This window comes from Macrobrachium nipponense, chromosome 44 (assembly GCF_015104395.2).
Source record: "Macrobrachium nipponense isolate FS-2020 chromosome 44, ASM1510439v2, whole genome shotgun sequence".
Lineage (NCBI taxonomy): Eukaryota > Metazoa > Arthropoda > Malacostraca > Decapoda > Palaemonidae > Macrobrachium > Macrobrachium nipponense.
In genome coordinates this window covers 41,945,189-41,966,001 of record NC_087221.1, presented here as the reverse complement: position 1 = coordinate 41,966,001, position 20,813 = coordinate 41,945,189, and the positions used below count along the sequence as shown (strand labels likewise).

At 35.6% G+C, this 20,813-nt stretch overlaps 1 protein-coding gene across 1 annotated transcript in view; it reads right to left on the bottom strand.

Annotated features, from left to right (window-relative positions):
- Positions 1 to 20,813, bottom strand: part of LOC135204231 (uncharacterized) — a 185,295-nt gene that overhangs the window by 81,125 nt on the left and 83,357 nt on the right. The gene's annotated exons all lie outside the window — the stretch shown is intronic.

Sequence of the window (20,813 nt, the reverse complement as noted above, 5' to 3'; positions counted from 1 at the left end):
CTTTTTGAATTAAAAAGGATTTTTGCTATGAAACACACGACCGTATAAAGTAATCAGAGCAGGCTTTTCGTTTTTTTTAATACGTAAGTTATTATAAGTAGTGGTGGATAAAGCCCGACTGTACGCGCCATAAAAATTAGAATATCTTGTTTATTCCTTTAGTACACGTAATATCCTGTATTTACGGACTCACCGTCTGTTGTTCGAACTTCCCTAATGAGAAGTCCGGATAAGCGAGCGTTTACAGATACCTCTATAGTTATAAAAAACATTGATCTGTATCTAGTGTAATTGTAAGATTCATCTAGGGGTATACAAAAATATTAACTTACATCCTGCAAAATAAGGCGTGTTTATCAAATGGGAAATCCTATACACCTTCAAACATATTAAAATCCGTTTGAACAAAAAAATGAGACAGTTAATCAAATAATAACTTATATAAAGGAAACTATACATTTGTCTCATAAATCGTAACATTTGTTCAAATGACCCAACAGAATTCTCCCACAACCGCAGTCGCACTTTGCACGCAAAATCTCGAGAAGCATGCACCCTCGAATGTCTTAGTGCGTGTAAAAAAGACTTTGCTGGGAAATGAAATTTTAATCCTTCCCGACACTCTGAAATATAAAACGATTTCCGCGAACAAAGCCCGCTAGACAACGGTTGACTCGTTCGCTGCAAACAAGTTAATATAGTAATCCACAAAAACCTATACATATAAACTATCGCATTTCTTTTATTGTTGCTAACTTTTAATCCCGCCCAACCAGTCATGGAGAATCTCTCTGATAATCTATCTAAAGTAATATCAGTAAGGTCATTCAAGCAGAGGTGATTCAGCAGAAATTTTTTTTATCTTTTTACCTGAATACCAGGAAGTTCTCCATAGCGAGTGATCTCTGGGAGAAAAACGGATGTTATTGAAAACTAAATACGGTCTAAGGACAAACATAAACGCTATATACGTACCTTCGTATAGACTCTCACTGCAATTTCAAAATAGAGATAAATGACGAAGTGAAAATATGTTAGTAATAGGAGCCATTAGGAAATCAAATAGCCCATATAATTTTCCCTCAAAAGTCATGCCATAAAAGATCGGACTTGGCGTATCTGCGTAGATTTCTGTCGCTTAAACAAGGAAACGACTCCCGATAGTTTCCAGTGCCATGTAGCGACGACATCTTATCTCTGTTAGGTTAGAATAAAATTTTTCACCAGCTTTTGGACTTACTTAAAAGCTTTTACCAGATACCATTACCTAAGTGATTGTAACCTCATACTCCGTTTTCAGCACACTCAGGGGACATTATCAATTTTTTACGCATGCCTCCGGCTTACGTTGCGCCACCCAAATACAAATATAGTGTTTGGAGACTTTTAGGGAATAACCTACATGCCTATATGGATGATCTTGTAATCTTTTCTAATACCATTAGAAGTACATTCACATAAACTAGAGCTAGTGCTTACGAGAGAAAAGACAAATAATCTCAGAGTAAATATCTAAATGTGAGTTTTTAAAAACCGAACATGTTTATCTAGGTTTTATGTGTCCTAGTCAAGGTCTTAAAGTAATCCATGGTAAGGTGTCGGCTATTCATAACTTTCGGCCGGTACCTATTAACGTAAAAGGGGGGATACAGCACTTTTGAGCAATAGTGGGCGTATTACAATCGTATGTAAATATGTAACTCTTCAATCATGACAGCTCCTTTAACAGATCTTACGAAGAAGAGCGTAGATTTATTATGGTCTAAAAAGCATCAACAGGCGTTCGATATCTTAAAAGCGGAATAATGCAGCTCACCTAACTTAAAAAATCCCTGATTTAAATAAGGAATTTTTTTTATTGCAACAGACGCCTCAGACCAAGGGGTAAGAGGGATACTACTTCAGTAATATGATAAACAGTTCTTCCCTATAGCTTTTTATTCACGTAAACTAAAGCCCTCTGAAAGGTTAAATATGGCAGTAATAGGCCAAGGGGGAATGGGCTAGGTTATCTTTAACACTGAGTACATTTTAAGTCATAATCTATGGCTATCCTGATAAAGTCCTTACTGAACATGAGTCCTTTACCGAGTTTTTCAAAGGCTTTAATCACAGTCCAAAAGGAACCTCGGTGACAAATGATCATTCAGGTTATTGGAGCCAAAGATAAGATATCTACCTGGGAAAAGCACAAAATATCATAGCTGGACGCATTATCCCGCAATCCGCACCATACAGCAAAGAACCATTAATTGGACTAAAAGATATAGAAACATCCGTGCCTATTGTTAAAACCGTATCTAAACAAGAAAATTCCTTAACCCAAGAGATCGCGAGCATTGAATATCTGGGTTGGAGCGCAGAACTGTTACAAACTGAACAAAGCAAGTGTCAACAGCGATAAGCAAAACAATAAACACCAAACAATAAACACTTCGAAACGGAAACAGGGTCAGCGGCTAAGCAAAAACAATAAACACTTCGAGCAGAAACCCTAAAGCAAAAGTATATTTATAGTATGTGTATCAGAATAATGTAATCAAATGTAATGTTCTATGATTAGGTCTGTGACGATAGGAAAACCCGAAGAACACAGCAGAGGACTAACGACCAGGTAGTAGTAATAATCTCTCTCATACCAATCGTCATAAACTGGTTGCATTCCGTCATCCAGGGTTCTCCTATGTCACAGAAAGCCAAATCACTGTTTTACTGGCCTACAATGCTTACAGATATAAAAAAGCACATAACTAATTGTAACCCGTGTCATGAAAACAAGGGATACACTAAGTACACATGTCAGTTTAGGGGCCTATCCTGTGCCAAATCAATCCTTGAAAGAATATACTTAGAATTATTAACAGAGTTACGAGTCTGACAGAGGGAAATGAAACACTTCTTAGTGTTAATAGTTCCTTGACACGTTATATAGAAGTAATAGCACTAAAAAACAAACACCGCAATTGAGTGCATTAGGAATATTTATTGAGTTGCTAAATTCAGTAACACCTGGAATTCAAAACACATGATAATCTGACTCGGGTGGTGTAAATCAATAATAATCTCCATAACACGTGGTGTGAATTCCTTTCCATTAAGAAAAACCAATAATATATTTTATCACCCAGAGTCAATCGGTTTGGTAGAATAACGGATAATTAAATAGGAAAGTGTCAATGTCTTACGAGTTACAACTCGTGATATTGGATCCGAACTGGATTATAGCGGTTCTCGCGGTTTTAAATACCTTTCTTATCATTTATATCTTGTATCTATAGAATTGATGCCGCAAGTAGCCTTATACGGTACGCCGCTAGAACACTTTTCCACATATTCAAGCCAACCATTAATTTATCAAATATATATATATAAAAAATATATATAAATAAATAAATAAATATAAAAAAAATAAGATAAATATGGATACAAGTGGAGTCAATAATAATACACTCCGTAAGAAGTCGGAAGGGTTACAAATTATAATAAAAAAAGGAATCACGATAAAATCAATAAGCAAAACGTAACCATAGATAATTAAATATCCAAAATATATTGCGTAAAGATTTGAACTCTAACTTAAACGTTTAGTAATGACAAATAAGCTAAAAGTTCAAACACATATCAAAACCTACTGACATATTGTCTGTCCCGGTGATTTATATTTCGTAGTCAATGTAAAAAAAAAAATAATAATAATAATAATAATAAAATAATAATAAATAAATAAAATAAAATAAAAGAGATTTTAAAGTCAGGAAGTCTAGAAGTGAAAATGTTATCTATGAAATAATCCTATATGAATCTTATACAGGGCTAATAATATATATAGAATTTGTATGGAAACTTTTTCATTAGTTGAATAAGGTATATTTAATTTAACATAATCATGCAGTTTTTCCAAACATGAAACTAATATATTGTTCAATTTGGTACTGTTTTTTTTTCAGACATTCTTCTCATGTGGTCGAGTATTAAAAATAAAAAACAAAAAAATTTATCCTAAAGTCGTATTTATTACAGCAAGTAACGTAACTCTTAGCTGGCTGAGAGCAATCTCCTGCCAAGTGACGACGTCATCATTGCCGTATCAGCATTTGTTCCTTTTAACCTCAATAATCTGCTTACACAGGCTTCATCTGTGTGTCGTCTCTGCTTGCAAAACAGATTGACTGGAGAAAGGAATGCTTAGCCCGAACTTCTCATGGGCAAGGCAGACGTTAGGTACAAGTGTCTATCGGTATGCGCAATGCAAACTTGCAATCATTTTAAAATTAATAAACAAAATAAGGAAATAGAATTTCTATAACACAAAAACAATGAATTAATTTTTTTTTTTTCTGAACCTCATAGACATTTAGAAGTATCACGATATGGATATGGATTATTTACTTGCAACATTAGCTTATTACAATCCAGGTAAATCACATTCATGGGAAAATGTTACATTTTCTTGAAACCCAAAGTTCATATAGAAATTAGTTACATAGTGTGTTTTTCGTTGCATCTCCTACCTATTAATAATGTTTTAAAAGTTAACCTCAGAAGATGCGCACGAGAAATTGAATATGAAACTTTTGTTAGGGCACATAGAATCATGATTAATCTTCTCTTTGACTCTTATGTTGCCTGGCAATCTTACAATTAGCTCCGTTTTCCACTTCTTTGTCTAGTAACTTACTACCAGTAATATCGAATTTTCTTTGAGATTCGTAATGATATCTATTTATTTTTTTTTATAATTATGGATATTTTTACAAGTCATCATAGACCTGGATAGGTTCACTCATTGTTAATGCCATGGATAAAAAAGTTTGTACAGCGGACTCTTTTGAATTCCAAAATATCGGCGAATTCATGTGGGTTAAGTCTGGTCTAAATGGCTCTCTCCCCTCCCCTGTATTTGGATGTCGTCTGAATTTACTTTGCCCTTGTGACAAGTATAATTTCACTTGCAGGCTGATTAATGGAACCTGGTTACAGTATCCTGCAGTACGAGAGTTTCACATCGCAACTTCAAAAAATCGTTCGTCGCAGCGGACGACTACAGTCAAGTAACAACCGCCTACAATGTGAAAGGAATTTCATGGACTTCTTCGACCGACACCGTATCTCGTCGTTAATCTCGTTTTAATGAATTGCGGGGAATGGCTCCGGCGGCTGTCGGAATCGACTACGAAAGGGACATACTTCCGACAATTACGACCCGAAGGATATTCAACTCTACTTTGCTGGCGAAGGACTCGTGCTGGGGATGTTTTTTTTATTCATCGCGAACGTAATCGTGTAGCTTAGGATGCAGAGAATAAGTATGAGCGCAAAAATAGAACGTGGACCCGCCCCAGGCAATTTTTCCCCTTGTTTTAACCCTGTGAAAATAGGCCGTTTTCATGGCTAGGTTGGTTGTCTGGAACTGTGTAATGGTCGAAAAGTTGTTCCAACGTTAGTTAAAAGTGAAGTAGTATAACCTCGGTCATGTATCCTATATATATAAAGTATCATGTATCCATATAGTAAATGCTCATAAATAACAGAATCGAAATATATTTTTTGCGTGTACGTACTAGGAATCTATATATAAATGATCATAAATAACGGAATCGAAATATATCTTTGCGTGTACGCAATAGGAATCTATTTAAAGTGCACATATATCATAATTTTATGAATCCATATACATATGTATAAAAAAATCAGGTAGCCTATAATCAATCTGTTACCTTTTATCTTACCAATATCTGCAGTTATATATGAGTTAGTATATTGATTAATGAATCAGTCAGCATAAACATTAAAATAATTTTATCAATTCATATATGAAATTTTTTATCAGTTAAAATATGATTTTTATCATGTTAATCTTCATTCTATGCAATTATCAGAGTACATTAGTATTTCTGTAGCATATGTATCTTAATGAGATGAAGTGAAAAAACTGTATCACTTATATCACGTGATCACTATTATTTACCAATATCATTGTTTTAATATTTTATACTTGAATCAATTCATGTAAACCATGAATTTTTATTTACTAATATATATATATATAATATATTATATATATAATTATTCTATTCATAGTGTCTGTATCACACTCCTATAAGTCAAATGCAAGTTCAAGTTTGAGTAATATTCAGTAGCTGGTTTTGGTAGCTGACCGAGCTAATGTAAGTGTTTTACATAATAAAAATATGGAATGTTAGTCCAATATATATAAAAGATTGCTTGCAGGAATGTGATCAGACTAGAGACGCTAAAGATGACGTATAAAATAAAAGTAGGCTAAGATAACATGCCGTCACCTGTAGTCATTCAATTGTTTTATAAACATTAGTCCAAGCTCCCTGCTTGAGACAACTACCCCGACCTATTAATTCAAACGGCCTAACCGTGATCTGTAGCGTGTCTCATTTGATGTGTTCGTATGAAACTATGTCATTTGTATGTATGTTCATATGTTCGAACTACTGTCTGTTCCTTCATAACTTGTAACAGAGATGGTAGACAGGCAGAACAGAGTTAGCTATCGTCATTAGAAGACCTGTACCTCTTTACCTAAGCTTTATCATGTAGAGGAATAGGATTAGCCATCATCATTGGCAGAAGCGATCAAGCTATCGTTATTAGAAGACTTGTTACAATCATACCTGATCTTCACCATGTAAAACTTCAGAAGAATAATATAATCTATTTTTTATACTTCATGTTTTCTACAAGAACCTCCTCACCGAACCATGAGTTTAACACATCGTCGTAATAACCAACAAGATAGTACCGACTTCGTAGTGATCTACAAACCCCAAGACACTCCATTGAAGATGGAAGTGCAATACCAACCGACTTAGCGTATAGATTATCGCAAGTCTAACATTACCTCATAGGGCGCCTTATCATACAGGGCAACAAGCCACCTAATATATATATAATGAGAGAGAGAGAGAGGAGGAGAGACCGAGAGAGAGAGAGAGAGAGAGAGAGAGAGAGAGAGAGAGAGAGTCAGTAACGAAATAAGCTTTCAAAGCTCCCTACGTAAACAAACAGAAGAAAGGCAACCTGAGAGAGACTATTTAAGTTTACTCAAGACAGTAAACATAACTGTTTATTCCGTCGTAATTTTCTATGTCAAAAGTGACCTTCATATTTTGCTTTGTTTTCATTTTCCATGAGTGAACTTCCCATTTCGCGAAAGCTTGCTTTGTAGGTTAAATACCTTTCGGGTTGATACTACTGACGTGTGCACATTTTGCAAAAAAAAAAAAAAAAAAAAAAAAAAAAAAAAAAAAAAATCATGAATCTTTTGACCTACAAAGAATGTGCGTACACGTTGAACAAGAGGAGTAATAAAAAAAATAAGTAAAATAATTAAACCCTTTATAATTTGATCGCTAAGAATGCATATTTTGACCATTACAAAAAAATCATAACTCTTTTGACCTGCTAAGAATGTGCGCACATACAGAACAACAGCAATAAAAAAAAAAATTAAGATAACTATAGCCTTTATAACTTGGTCGCTATGAATGCAGATTCTGACCAGAAAAAAACCTCCACGAATACAAATTTTGGCCAATCATAATAATGCTGGCGGTATATTGAATTACGATGAATTATCCGTGACATACGTTCTACACCAAGTGGCAATCTTGCCAAGAAACGTGCAAACATTTGCAAAGCTACGAATTGTTCGAACAACCGTTGTATTCCGAGAATTCTATCTTCTGTTTCTCTTTAAGCTTTAGATTTTTTTTATCTAATTTTTTTCTTAATTTATAGGCAAACTATGAACTGGTTTTTCCATTTGATTTGATTAATTCAATAAATAATAAATCACTTCCAGTTCAAAACATTACCATTGATACGAAATACCAATATATTTCTCTTATACTTAATTTTCTCTTCAGTATAATTAATTTTTCAAAGGTAATTTGTATTCTTCATAAGCTGAGTTTCCCGCGCAAAGCGCGCTTCAGCTGTCACTGATCTAACTAGAAAAACAAAATCCTATCGAGCAGGCCTGAGTCGGCCTTACTCTTCCATTTTCAGTTTTCTGTAAAAGAAAATAATTGAGATGACTACCTGTCTGTCCGTCGGCACTTTTTCTGTCTGCCCTCAGATCTTAAAACTCCTGAGGCTAGAGGGCTGCAAATTGGTATGTGGATCATCCACCCTACAGTCATCAAACATACCAAATTGCAGCGCTCTAACCTCAGTAGTTTTTATTTTATTAGAGGTTAAAGTTTGCAATACTCTTGCGTCTATTAACGCTATAAGACAGGCCACTACCGGGCCTTTGGCGAAAGCTTCATGGGGCACGACCCATAAAGCATCATACACTGTACAGAAAACTGGATTCCCCCGAAGAAACTCCTGCTCATTTTTTACTTATTTTCTTGGTCGTCAATGCGAGCGCACACGAGCGTTCGCGACAGACAAAACAGAAGTACGGAATACATTAGCAAAAGTGAAAAATGTGTGTTGTATAAATAACACCTCGACTCCTAATGACCCTACAGAGTCAGGTCCGTTCCACAACGAAGTCAACGTTGCTTCGAAAAATGACGGACGAGGTTAACGAGCGTTGTTCCACGGAACCATTCCGTTCCGGGACGCGGACCAATTCGCAGCTCATTAACCTGGCACGGTATGCGACGAATGCAGGTGAAAAAGATAAATGCGTATAAATAAAATAAAGTCAAATAAATGAATAGCTAGGAAGAGAAAAGTTAAATACATAGGAATAAAAGAGTCAAATAGATAAACAAAAGAGAGAGAGAGAGAGAGAGAGAGAGAGAAAGTTATTGTTTATCATCACTGCATTTAGTTAGTTTGGTTAAATTTAGCTGAGCAAAGTCAATCTTTAATTTTTAAAAATCAATTACCGTAATTATATAGTAATTAACAATATTCTACTTTTAGCCTTAACGAGAAAGTATACAAACATACATACATATATATACATATATAATTATATACTATAATGTATATATATGTATATATGATATACATATACATATTTAACTTCTGGCTTCACGACACGGGTTTGCTACCAACTGACCCACACTGTTTTTGACCTGTGTTCGTTCCGATGCGAAACGCGAAACACGTGATCATGTGTTTGATTACTTCACACACACACACACACACACAGAACACACACACACACACACACACACACACACATATATATATATATATATATATATATATATATATATATAACATATCCGCCTTAGTCCCACTTTCCATTTCGGCCGATGTATCGGAAACCTTGGCGTCGCCCCCTCCCCCTCCCCCTCCTCCTCCTCCTCCTCAGGAGCCCGGTCACGGATGACGCCCAAAGGAGGAGGAGGAGGAGGAGGAGGAGAAGGCACTTACCGTCACACCGTCACACAACGGAGCTGCTACCTCGAACAACACCCCCCACCCCCGGGTTAACCCCTCCCCTACCATTTCCCACTTCCTTCAGCCCTTCCTCTATCTTAAACCCCTACACACAGACACACGCGCGCGCTAGATCCATTCCGCAGGGGGAAGGTGGGGGGAGGGGGGTTTATAATTCCCTATTCCCACACACCCCCACCATCATCCCCGGAACACCCCCCCCCCCCCCCCCCCCCCCCCCCCCCCCCCGCCTTCCCTGCCCACCCACGCAATGGCTCTCCCGAAAAAGACAGTTAGACGGGGAGCAGGAAGTAGCTGAAAGGCGGTCAACAAAAGTGCGTTCATGCGCACACACACGCGCGCGTGTGTGTGTGTGAACTCACTCTCACGTACACACACACATACACGTCCACCTGCGCGCACTCGCGCACGCAGAAGTGCGCAGGCTTTTTGAAAAGGGCGGGCAAAAAGCGATTAATTACACTTGGTAATTATCGTGACTAAACCTGACGGCGCAGTAACTTCCCCTTTCCAGGATTGAGGAACTCTATGGAAGATGGCGGCGAAAGTCATGATAGGGAATATTCCTGAAATAAATATGACGTCACTCGACGTTACACAAGGCTCTCCACTAATTCTTCAGTAGACTCATATCAAAATTGACATACTTTTTTTATATACCGAATCAAACATTGCCGGGAAGTTTATATAAAGAACGCACAGAATTAACGAAGGGATTTTTTTGGGGGGAAAATGACCCCTCTTGTAGAATTTGTCCTTACAGAATTGCATAGATTCACATGAGTCTGAAGCATCAAATAATAAATCTATAACTAGTTTATTTTAAATTCTGTCTGCATGTATGGCTTATGGAACGGTAGACGTTACATATATTTAAAAAATACTCTGAAACAATTTTATACCAAATTTAAAATATCAAACCAACCCTATATGAAAAAAAATAAAAAATAAAAAAAAACATAAACTTCAACTAAATATATTAACGGAAATATCAGGACTTCACATGAACACATAACAAAAAAAAAAAAAAAAAAACAAAAAAAAAAAAAATAAAAGGGGGGCCGTTCAAACAATAAAAACAATGAATCTTGGAAATAAAAAAAAAAAAAAAAAAAGAAAAAAAAAAATACAAATAAATATTTTCAAACTGACAACATGAAAGATTTCATCACTTAAAAATCCCAGCATAAACATTTTTATCACAAGGATAGACGAGTAAAATTTCCATCCTTTATGGCTGCACATAAAATGCAGATTTATGCACACGTGAAGAAAACCATAAAAGATCTAATGCGAACAGATGGGCCTTCTGATGTTTCAGTCCCAAAAGGAACCGGGAAGAATTACCGTAAGGCTCCCGTCGCCAAGCGAGGTGAAATGAGATGTCTTCTTGGGTTGTCTTCTTGGGTTGCTAATCTGGAAGCCGACTGCCATTGTGCTATTGCACGGGGACGCCACGGAATGCATTCATTACACCTTACGAAAAAGAATGGCAGCGTCCAGCAAGAATTGACAGATGCGTGAGGCTTATGCAAACACACCGAAGAACTTTTGTAATACTTTAGCATTTCGTTGTTAACATGGAGGAGGAGGAGGAGGAGGAGTAGGAGAAGGTGGAGGAGGAGGAGGAGGTGGAAGAATAGGAGGTGAAGGTGGAGGAGGAGGAGGAGGCCGCCAGTATGCCAAAAAGAAGAATAATAAAAAAAAATGTCACTCAACTTCTGAAAAGGTTAAGTATTTTGACTCAGCAGTTTGGCTAAACTATCCTAGAATAATAATACAATCCCAATTTTTAAAAATCAATTTGCATTTCTTAATACGATACGAACCTACATTTTCACAGATACAGTAGTCAGCGCAAGCGCGCTGAGGCTTCCTGCTGCTGACCTTAAACGGAAAACAAAAGCCTATAGGTCAGGCCTAAGACTCACCCGTGACCTGAGCTGGGCTAGTAAAATTCACATGAGAAAATTTATCTCAAAATTGCATAAATTTGGAGATACATTCATGACAAACAGTTATGCAAGCGAATGCATAAACTCCTTCCACTTTGCTGGCCGGAGGTAACTACTTACTGTCATGCTTGTTTCGAAAGAAATATTCAAGCAAACAGATATGCAAGTGAATGCATAAACTCCTTTCAATTTTCCTGGGCGGAGGTAGCTACTTATTGGCATGCTTGCACCGTAAGAATTGTGCAAGAAAACAGATATGCAAGCAAATGCATAAACTCCTTTCAGTTTTCCTGGGCGGAGGTAACTACTGTCATGCTTGCTACGTAAGAAATATTCAAGCAAACAGATATGCAAGCAAATGCATAAACTCCTTCCACTTTGCTGGCCTTCGGAGGTAACTGCTTATTGCCATGCTTGCTATGAAAGAACTGTTGAAGAAAACAGATATGCAACCAAATGCATAAACTCTTTTATAGTTTCCTGGACGGAGGTAACTACGAAAAAAACATACCCACCAAAAAAATAAATAAACAAATAAAATGAACGATAAAACAAATCTCCAGTTCAACTTCCCTGGCAACGGAAGGCAACAGACTTCCGAAAGGAGCTTTTCCACCTTAACACGCGAACAGAGTCGGTGAAAGGAACGCTTATTATGACGTTCCAAAAATACGAAAGAGAAAATATACGAGACAGTCTATTCGTATGAACCTGCCTGCTGCCTGTCTCTTTCCTCTGCTTGCCAGATGATGATGGTGATTTTATTATTTTCGATATCGGGAGAGCAGGACACTTTCAACTTCTGAAAGTTCTGAAATGCGAATTATTGTATTTTGTTTACGAAATATAGATCTTTATATACATTACATTACAAGAAGTGTTAATTTCATTTAGTTTAAATTGTCAAGGACATTTAAAACCTTTTTTTTAAACCTGAGTTGCTAATTATATTCTAAATCATTTTGCAACTTTTATAATAAATTTTCCGTTTAAAATCTTCTATACCATAAACATCTAAACTTATTCAAAAATCTCCTTATTCAAAATCTCTTCATTTTTCAACAGCTATTTAACTCGAAATTCCAATTATAAACCTTGTCTACTATCTATCAACAGGAGATATTGACATATGACCTTTTTTAATCTAAGTTGCTAATTTTATTCTAAATCACTTTGCAGTTTTTATAATATAAATTTAATTTTAAATCTTTTGTGCCTAAACATTTAAACTTATTCAAAAATCTCTGCCGTTTTCAAAAGCTATTTAACTCGAGATTGGAATTCTAAGAATTGTCTACTCTCTATCAGCAGGAGATATTTCCACCATTTTACACGCATGCGTAAAAAAAGCGAAAAAAAATCATGCATTCAATCATGCAACGAAAGCACTTACCAGGGCGTTACTCCGACTCGGATCTGCCCCGCAACAAAAAAGAAAGAAAAAAATTGCTCTACTTTGCCATACGATCTCTCTCGTAATCTAATACAATTTTTTTTATTATTATTATTTACCATTTGCTTCAAACAGACTGCTGTCATGTGGCAGCTAACAGGAGCGACAGATGGCGTTTCAAATTGCCACTGAAGAACCGCAATGACACGTGTTGCGAGTAGTCTTTATAGACACACGCACACACACGCACGCACACGCTGCAGCACACACACACACACAGCGCACACAAACACACACACATATATATATATATATATATATATATATATATATATATATATATATATATATTACCTAAGGACTAATCTATATATATATCTATATATATATATATATATATATATATATATATATATATATATATATATATATATATATCTCAAGTATAAAGGCCCATTAAAACAATCTGGTTTAAACCTAAGGACTATATTTCGGTGGAGTGACTCCCACCGAATATATTAGTCCTTAGCTTTCCAGCCGAGTGTTTTAATGGGCCTTTTATACTTGAGACGTATCCTGTTTTAACTGAATTTATGTACATATAAATTATATATATATATATATATATATATATATAGTATATATATATATATATATATATATATCGTGCGAAACGAAAACTCCCTCGCGAGATTCCTGGCCTTGATGAGCGAAAAGGTGGGAATGGTTCATGCTTGTCTAATGATGGTTCCATTAGCTCTGAAAAGCGTTGCCTGTTTTGACGAACATTTCACTAATGAAAATTTAACTCTCTCTCTCTCTCTCTCTCTCTCTCTCTCTCTCTCGTCTCTCTCTCTCTCTCTCTCTCTCTCTCTCTCTCCATCCTTTATAAGCCACACCCTTCAATTAATTTCACTTTGGGATGGGAGAAATGTGTATGAAATCAAATAAACCTTGTGAGCCTGACACCTACTTCAATGGTGGTAGTACTTAATATGCTTCACAATAGTGCTTTAATGCCTATGCTTCTAGTATTATTATTATTATTATTATTATTATTATTATTATTATTATTATTATTATTATTATTATTATTATTGTTATTATTATTATTACTTTAATACCAATGCAAGCAGACCCTCTCCTAAACCGTCCTGTGTTTAGGATGGCTGAATAATTTGAGTTAACTTTATATTGAATCTCCTAAATCTTCCTTATAATTCTGTTCTCTTCCACGTCAATAATGGACAAATGGACCAATGTTCATTGGAATATTATTATTATTATTATTATTATTATTATTATTATTATTATTATTATTATTATTATTAATTACATCAGAACTATCACCTCAAACTTTGCTATTAAAAATATAGATCGACATTCTGTTGTTAAACAAATACTGTTTTTTATTATTTGTGAATTGCTTATTTATTATTATTTATTCTATTATTATGATTATGATTATTATTATTATTAATTATTATTATTATTATTATTATATTATTTTATTATTATTATTATTATTATTATTGAAAAAGAAACCCACAAAATCACTTTGTAACTTGTTTACTTCTAAGTATTTACATTTAATTTTACTCCACACTCGAGTACTTTCAGGCCCTATCAGTGGCCCATTTTCAAGAGATGTTTGGGATGTTAGCCTGACCCAGGCTAACATCCCAAACATCTCTTGAAAATGGGCTGAAAGAAGTTTTTGTTTGGTTCATTATTATTATTATTATTATTTTATTATTATATTATTATTATTATTATTATTATTATTATTATTATTATTATTCCAGAACTATAACTTACAGTCTTTGCTGTTAAAAATAGAGAATGACAAACATCCTGTTCATCAAAAAAATAAAAAAAATAAATACTCGTTTTTTTGTTTTTTGTATATTTGTGAATTGTGATTATACACAACATATGCCACGTCGGAAATAAACATGTAAATGATAATTGCAATGAAAATACCAGTAACTATTCGGTACACGTGTTTCTGTTTCCAAAAGTGGCACAATCTCCCGTTAAAATCTTATATCTCCTGACAGGTTAAAAAAAAAAAATTCTCTTAAAATTGGTGACCCTTACCAATTAAATTTATCTTTCACCTCAGAGGCTCGCTCGGTCCCATTAAAATATGGCTCGCTCTCTCTCTCTCTCTCTCTCTCTCTCTCTCTCGATTTTCACATACAGTGTCATCCCGTTACGACATTTTCTTCTTTAAGCACCGGATAAGCACAGCCAAACAGAACCTTCCACCCTCCCCACTCCCAGCCACACCCCCCCCCCCTTTCCCCTTCTGAGTTGAAGATTTCTCTGTTTTGCCGATTCACTGCTGGACCATATGTCGCCTTTACCTCTCCTCCGTCTGTCTCGACTAACAAACATTTGTTGGGGAAGGGGGAGGGGGGAGGGGGTATCCTCATTCTCCCCTTCCCCTTCCCTTCCTTCTTCCCTTCCCTTCCCTCCCTGCATGTAGAAACCCTGCCCCCACTTCCTTCATATCATTTATGTTTATACTTACATCCTCTACTCCTCTCTCTCGTCCCTTCTTCCCTCCCTCCCTCCATTCCTCTCTTTTCTTATCTCTCTCTCTCTCTCTCTCTCTTTTAATTGTAAATTAAAACGATGATGAGTCTTAATTCTGGCGAAAGCGAACCTCCCGTTGCCCCTCGTCGCGTGCTTTCGATGGTAAGGAGGGGGGGGGGGGGAGTCACAGAACGGAACTGGGTTCAAGCACGATCGCTGTTCGTGCGTGCGTGCGTGCGCGCTGCCTTGTGATTTTCTCTGGAAGTGCATATACATATTATACACATACACATATATGCATACACACACACACACACACACACACATATATATATATATATATATATATATATCTATATATATATATAGGATGTATATATATATAGGTATATTATATGTATATATATATAGATATATATCATATAATATTATATACATATATATATATAATATATACATATATATAAACATATATGCAACTATTTCGCCTCCCTTCCTTAAAACATACATTCAGTTTCTCTCTCTCTCTCTCTCTCTCTCTCTCTCTCTCTCTCTCTCTCTCTCTCTCTCTCTCAAGTCTCAAATTTTAATTGTATTCTAAACAAATTTCTAATTGGATTTTTGTTTAGAATAAGACCGCCTGTAATTTCTCTCTCTCTCTCTCTCTCTCTCTCTCTCTCTCTCTCTCTCATTTAAAATCTGAAAGCAAACAGTTCTGGTAAGACTAAATGAAGTGTGATTGATTAAATTTTCTCTCTCTCTCTCTCTCTCTCTCTCCTTAACACCCCTTTAATGTTTTCTGCCTACCACCGTATCTCCCAAAGAAATGGAGAGAAAGACCCGGGTAAGGGCGCCGTAGTAGGACGTCTGGCGCCTAAATTAGTACCATAGCCAGGAGCACTTACCAGTGACACAGTTATATCAGCGTCTTCTTCTTCTTCACTCACCTGAAATTACAAAGAAGAAAAACATCATCAGTAAACAGTCTTCAGTTTCGCTATACGGGATGCTTCCTACTTTCGTGAATGGAAATTGATTTTTAACATAAACTTATTTGTTCGTTTGTTATTTTTTTCATTCACTTATAACAGCTTCAACAAGACTCGTCTGAGTTTTTCATTCATTCACTTTTACGTTTGATCTTCATATGGCGTATTCTCCGGGCTGTTATTTGTAAAAAAAAAAAAAATTAAATAATCGACTGAAATTCATCTTTAAAAAAATTCAACCAGTATTAACTGTAATTTTAAGCAATACTGATGGATAAAACCCATGGATTTCCTAAAGACACAAAAATACATTTAAAAAATAGTGGCCCGAGAGAGAGAGAGAGAGAGAGAGAGAGAGAGAATAACAGTAAGGCAGGGAATGAACCACCTGTAACCACACTTAGTGCGAACCGACGCGTTGCCATATTGCCTCCAGAAACAGACAAACCGGCAACTCTGCCATAACCGTACCATCACTCAGTCCGTGATTTTTTTTTTCTGAAGTGAGGTCATTAAAGACCTCTCTACTTTACTGGGCATTGTTTTTCACCTGTTGTTACTGTGACCCTTTCCGACGTCCCACATAATGATCCTCGCGCATGCGTACTGCTAACTTTTTACCTTGAGGGACATGAATATTTGTAGATATCGAATTCAGACATCAATCGCCTCTCTCGGTCTCTCTCTCTCTCTGGGATTTGGTCAAATATATATATACATATATATATATATATATATTATATATATATATACAAATGCTTATAGTATATAAGCACATATATTATATATATATATATATATATATATATATATATATATATATATATATATATATATATACTGCAACAGATCTATCAAGACTCCGTTTTCCAGGGGGATAGATCAGTTGCAGATATATAAATATATATACATACATATAAAGATACCCTCATATTTCTAATTCATTTATTCCTACAATACGAATCAGTCCTATCTATAGCTGGATCACTGTAGGAAAGCAGAGAGAGAGAGAGAGAGAGAGAGAGAGAGAGAGAGAGAGAGAGAGAGAGAGAATATAACGCCAATGACTTAAACGACATATAGTTGACCAAATCCCAGATTTGATTATTATTATTATTTGTTTGTTTGTTTGTATGGTATTTTTACGTTGCATGGAACCAGTGGTTATCCAGCAACGGAACCAACGGCTTTACGTGACTTCCGAACCACGTCGAGAGCGAACTTCTATCACCAGAAATACACATCTCTGACCCCTCAGAGGAATGCCCGGGAATCGAACTCGCGGCCACTGAGGTGGCAGGCCAAGAACATACCGATCACGCAAATGAGGCGCCATCATCACCATCATTATAATTATTATTATTATTATTATTATTTGTTTTTTCCTTTTCTCTTCGTTGGCAATGTTCATATGCACCCTGCTCGTTTCTTATTACATTTTAATTTTTAATTTTCTCCCCATTCGAACGCCACAGACAAATTCTCATTATTCACGCGCTGTGATCTATGAGGCCATTAACACCTTCCGTGGAGAAAGGCAGCTGTCAATCACGGAATCCGCTAAAGTCAGCGACTTCTTCCCCTCTTATATGTGAATTTTCCGTCGCCGTGATTTCCCATGATTTCGAAAGCAAGAATGAGAATAAAGCGGTCGTTCTGTGTTTGTGTGTGTCTGTGTATAAACACAAACACAAACGCACACACACACACACATATAGTATATATATATATATATATATATATATATATATATATATATATATATATATATATATATATACAGATACCCTCATACTTCTAATTCATTCATTCATACAATACGATTCAGTCCTATCTATAGCTGGATCACTGTAAGACAACATAATGAGAGAGAGAGAGAGAGAGCGAGAGAGAGAGAGAAGAGAGAAGCTTTGACTTCTTCAACCACAAACCTGTTCTTGAGCAATAACACAGCAAAGAAATAGAAGAAAAAAAAAGGCCTTTGTCTACTGATACTCTATGGTGGAAAAGCCAGTTTATTCTTCCTTTTTCTTCATATCTCTCTCTCTCTCTCTCTCTCTCTCTCTCTCTCTCTCTCTTTTCTCTCTCTCTCTCTCTCTCGTTTGCCGAGTTTTGTCAGCGACTCGTTTGTCAATGTCGGAGTCACGTCGGGTATAAGGTAACATCACACGATCCTACTAATATGGAAGATGTTTGGTTGCTTGTCTGTGTACTCGTAACTCTTTCTGTCTGTCTGTCTACCCAAATACATACATACATACTAACATACATATATATATATATATCTATATATATATATAGAGAGAGAGAGAGAGAGAGAGAAGAGAGGAGAGAGAGAGCCGAATCGTGACGTCACTGAGGTCCTGATTTCTTCTCAGTCCGCTGGGCGGTGGTTCGAACCCACGAGAGGACAAAATTATTATCAACTAAAAAATCCCCTTCGTTTGACATATATGAAAATATATTAATTCCGAAGTAGAGCGAATTAGATATTAAAGGACATTTGTAGCTCGATTAATAATATATACATATATACTATGTATGTAAATGTATATATGTATAAAAATTTCTGACTCACATCGGAATCGAACCCAGGTCTCTCAACTGAAAGGCCAGGGCGCTCGCTACCTATGTGGGTCAGTTGGTAGCCCCTGTGAATCAGGTGCTTATGATTATATATATATATATATATATATATATATATATATATATATATATATAAACTCTTCAAAGACAAGAACCGTTTTTACCTTTCCCGCATAAATATCAAAATGACCGCAGGGTCTTAAGGTTGAGAGAAGACTGCTTACCACGGTCAGTAGTTTGCATAACCCCTTCCTCGCCCCACCCCACAACACAATTCAGCCATTCGTAAAATATATATATATAGTATATATATATATATATATATATATATATATATATATATATATATTTCCTCTTTTCTTTTGTGTATTTTTGCACTCCTTTCGAACCTCAGTACTTGTTGTTGATCTTTCTTCACACATGGCTGTTCTCAACTGTCATGTTCGTGACGTTCTCCTGTTGCGTTTTTTCTAAAATTATACGTCAACATTTGCAACTGCTCCAACGAGATTTACTCTGCAACATCTGCCGCTGCCTTCACGGCGGACTCAATTGCAGGCGGTTATCAGAGGTATTCACCCTTGTGGCCCACTGCAACACCCAACAAGAGGCTTTCCAGGTTTATTTGCAAGTTCCGGTCGAGCTGGTTTTCAAAATAAGCGCATCACTACTGTTAACGGACGGGAAAACTTCAGAAATAAAAACAGAATTATTATTATTATTATTATTATTATTATTCGAAGAAAACTCATAATCACATGAGTCAATGAAATGGGAAAGTGAGTCCACAGTAGTATGCCTGTTTGATTTTGTTATTTAAAATATATACAGCAGATATTTTAAATAATAAAATCAAACAGGCATACTGCTATGGATTTACTTTTCCTATTATTATTTTTTATTATTGTTATTCTTTGTTATTATTATTATTATTATTATTATTATTATTATTTATTATTATTATTGTTAATTATTTTGAAACCAAGGAGCCCCTGTAACGTGGCTATAACATTGAGAATTAAAAAAAAAGGCACACCAGTGTTAAAAATATTTATGTACAGGGTTAAAAATGTACATAAATATTTCTATCTCTACTGTGCCTTTACTTATACTTATTATTATTATTATTATTATTATTATTATTATTATTATTATTATTATTAGAGAAACACAAAACGACAGTAATGTATATATATATATATATATATATATATATATATATATATATATATATATATAATATATATATATATCTCTCTCTCTCTCTCTCTCTAAAGGTCAATCTGTACAGAAAGCTTCCTGGAAACTTCGATTCCCTTTCCAACGGAAATGAAATCGAACATTTTCCAGAAAGCTCTCTGTACAGATTGACCTTTAACTATATGTATACATATACATACCTGTGGATGTTTCTCCATTTGAAGAATCAGGCTAGTAAGAACATTCATTTATTATTATTATTATTATTATTATTATTATTATTATTATTATTATTATTCAGAAGACGAAGCCAATCCATATGGAACAAGCCCACCACAGAGGTCACTGACTTGAAATTCAAGCCTCCAAAGAATATTAAGGCGTCCATCTGCAAGAAGTAACATAATTATAACGGGAAATACGGAAAGGTTTCACTTTATAACCAGGATCATATTTCTATCAAACACTTGGTCGCTCTCCGAACCTGAAAGCCCATTTTCCAAAACCACTTTGAATATCAACCCAGGACTTTCTATTAGATCTTCCTCCAGAGCTCCAGTGTTTCCCAACCTTTCCCAAAAGCCCTAGCACCCCTTGTTGTGTTTATGCTATGTTTTGCATTAGCGAAGACGCTGGGGTGGAGGGGGGAAGGGTGTTGTGCCGCCAGTATCCCTTGACTACAATATTAGCAGCGTCCCTTCGGCCCGCTAGCTGCAACCTCTTTAATTCCTTTTACTGTACCTCCAT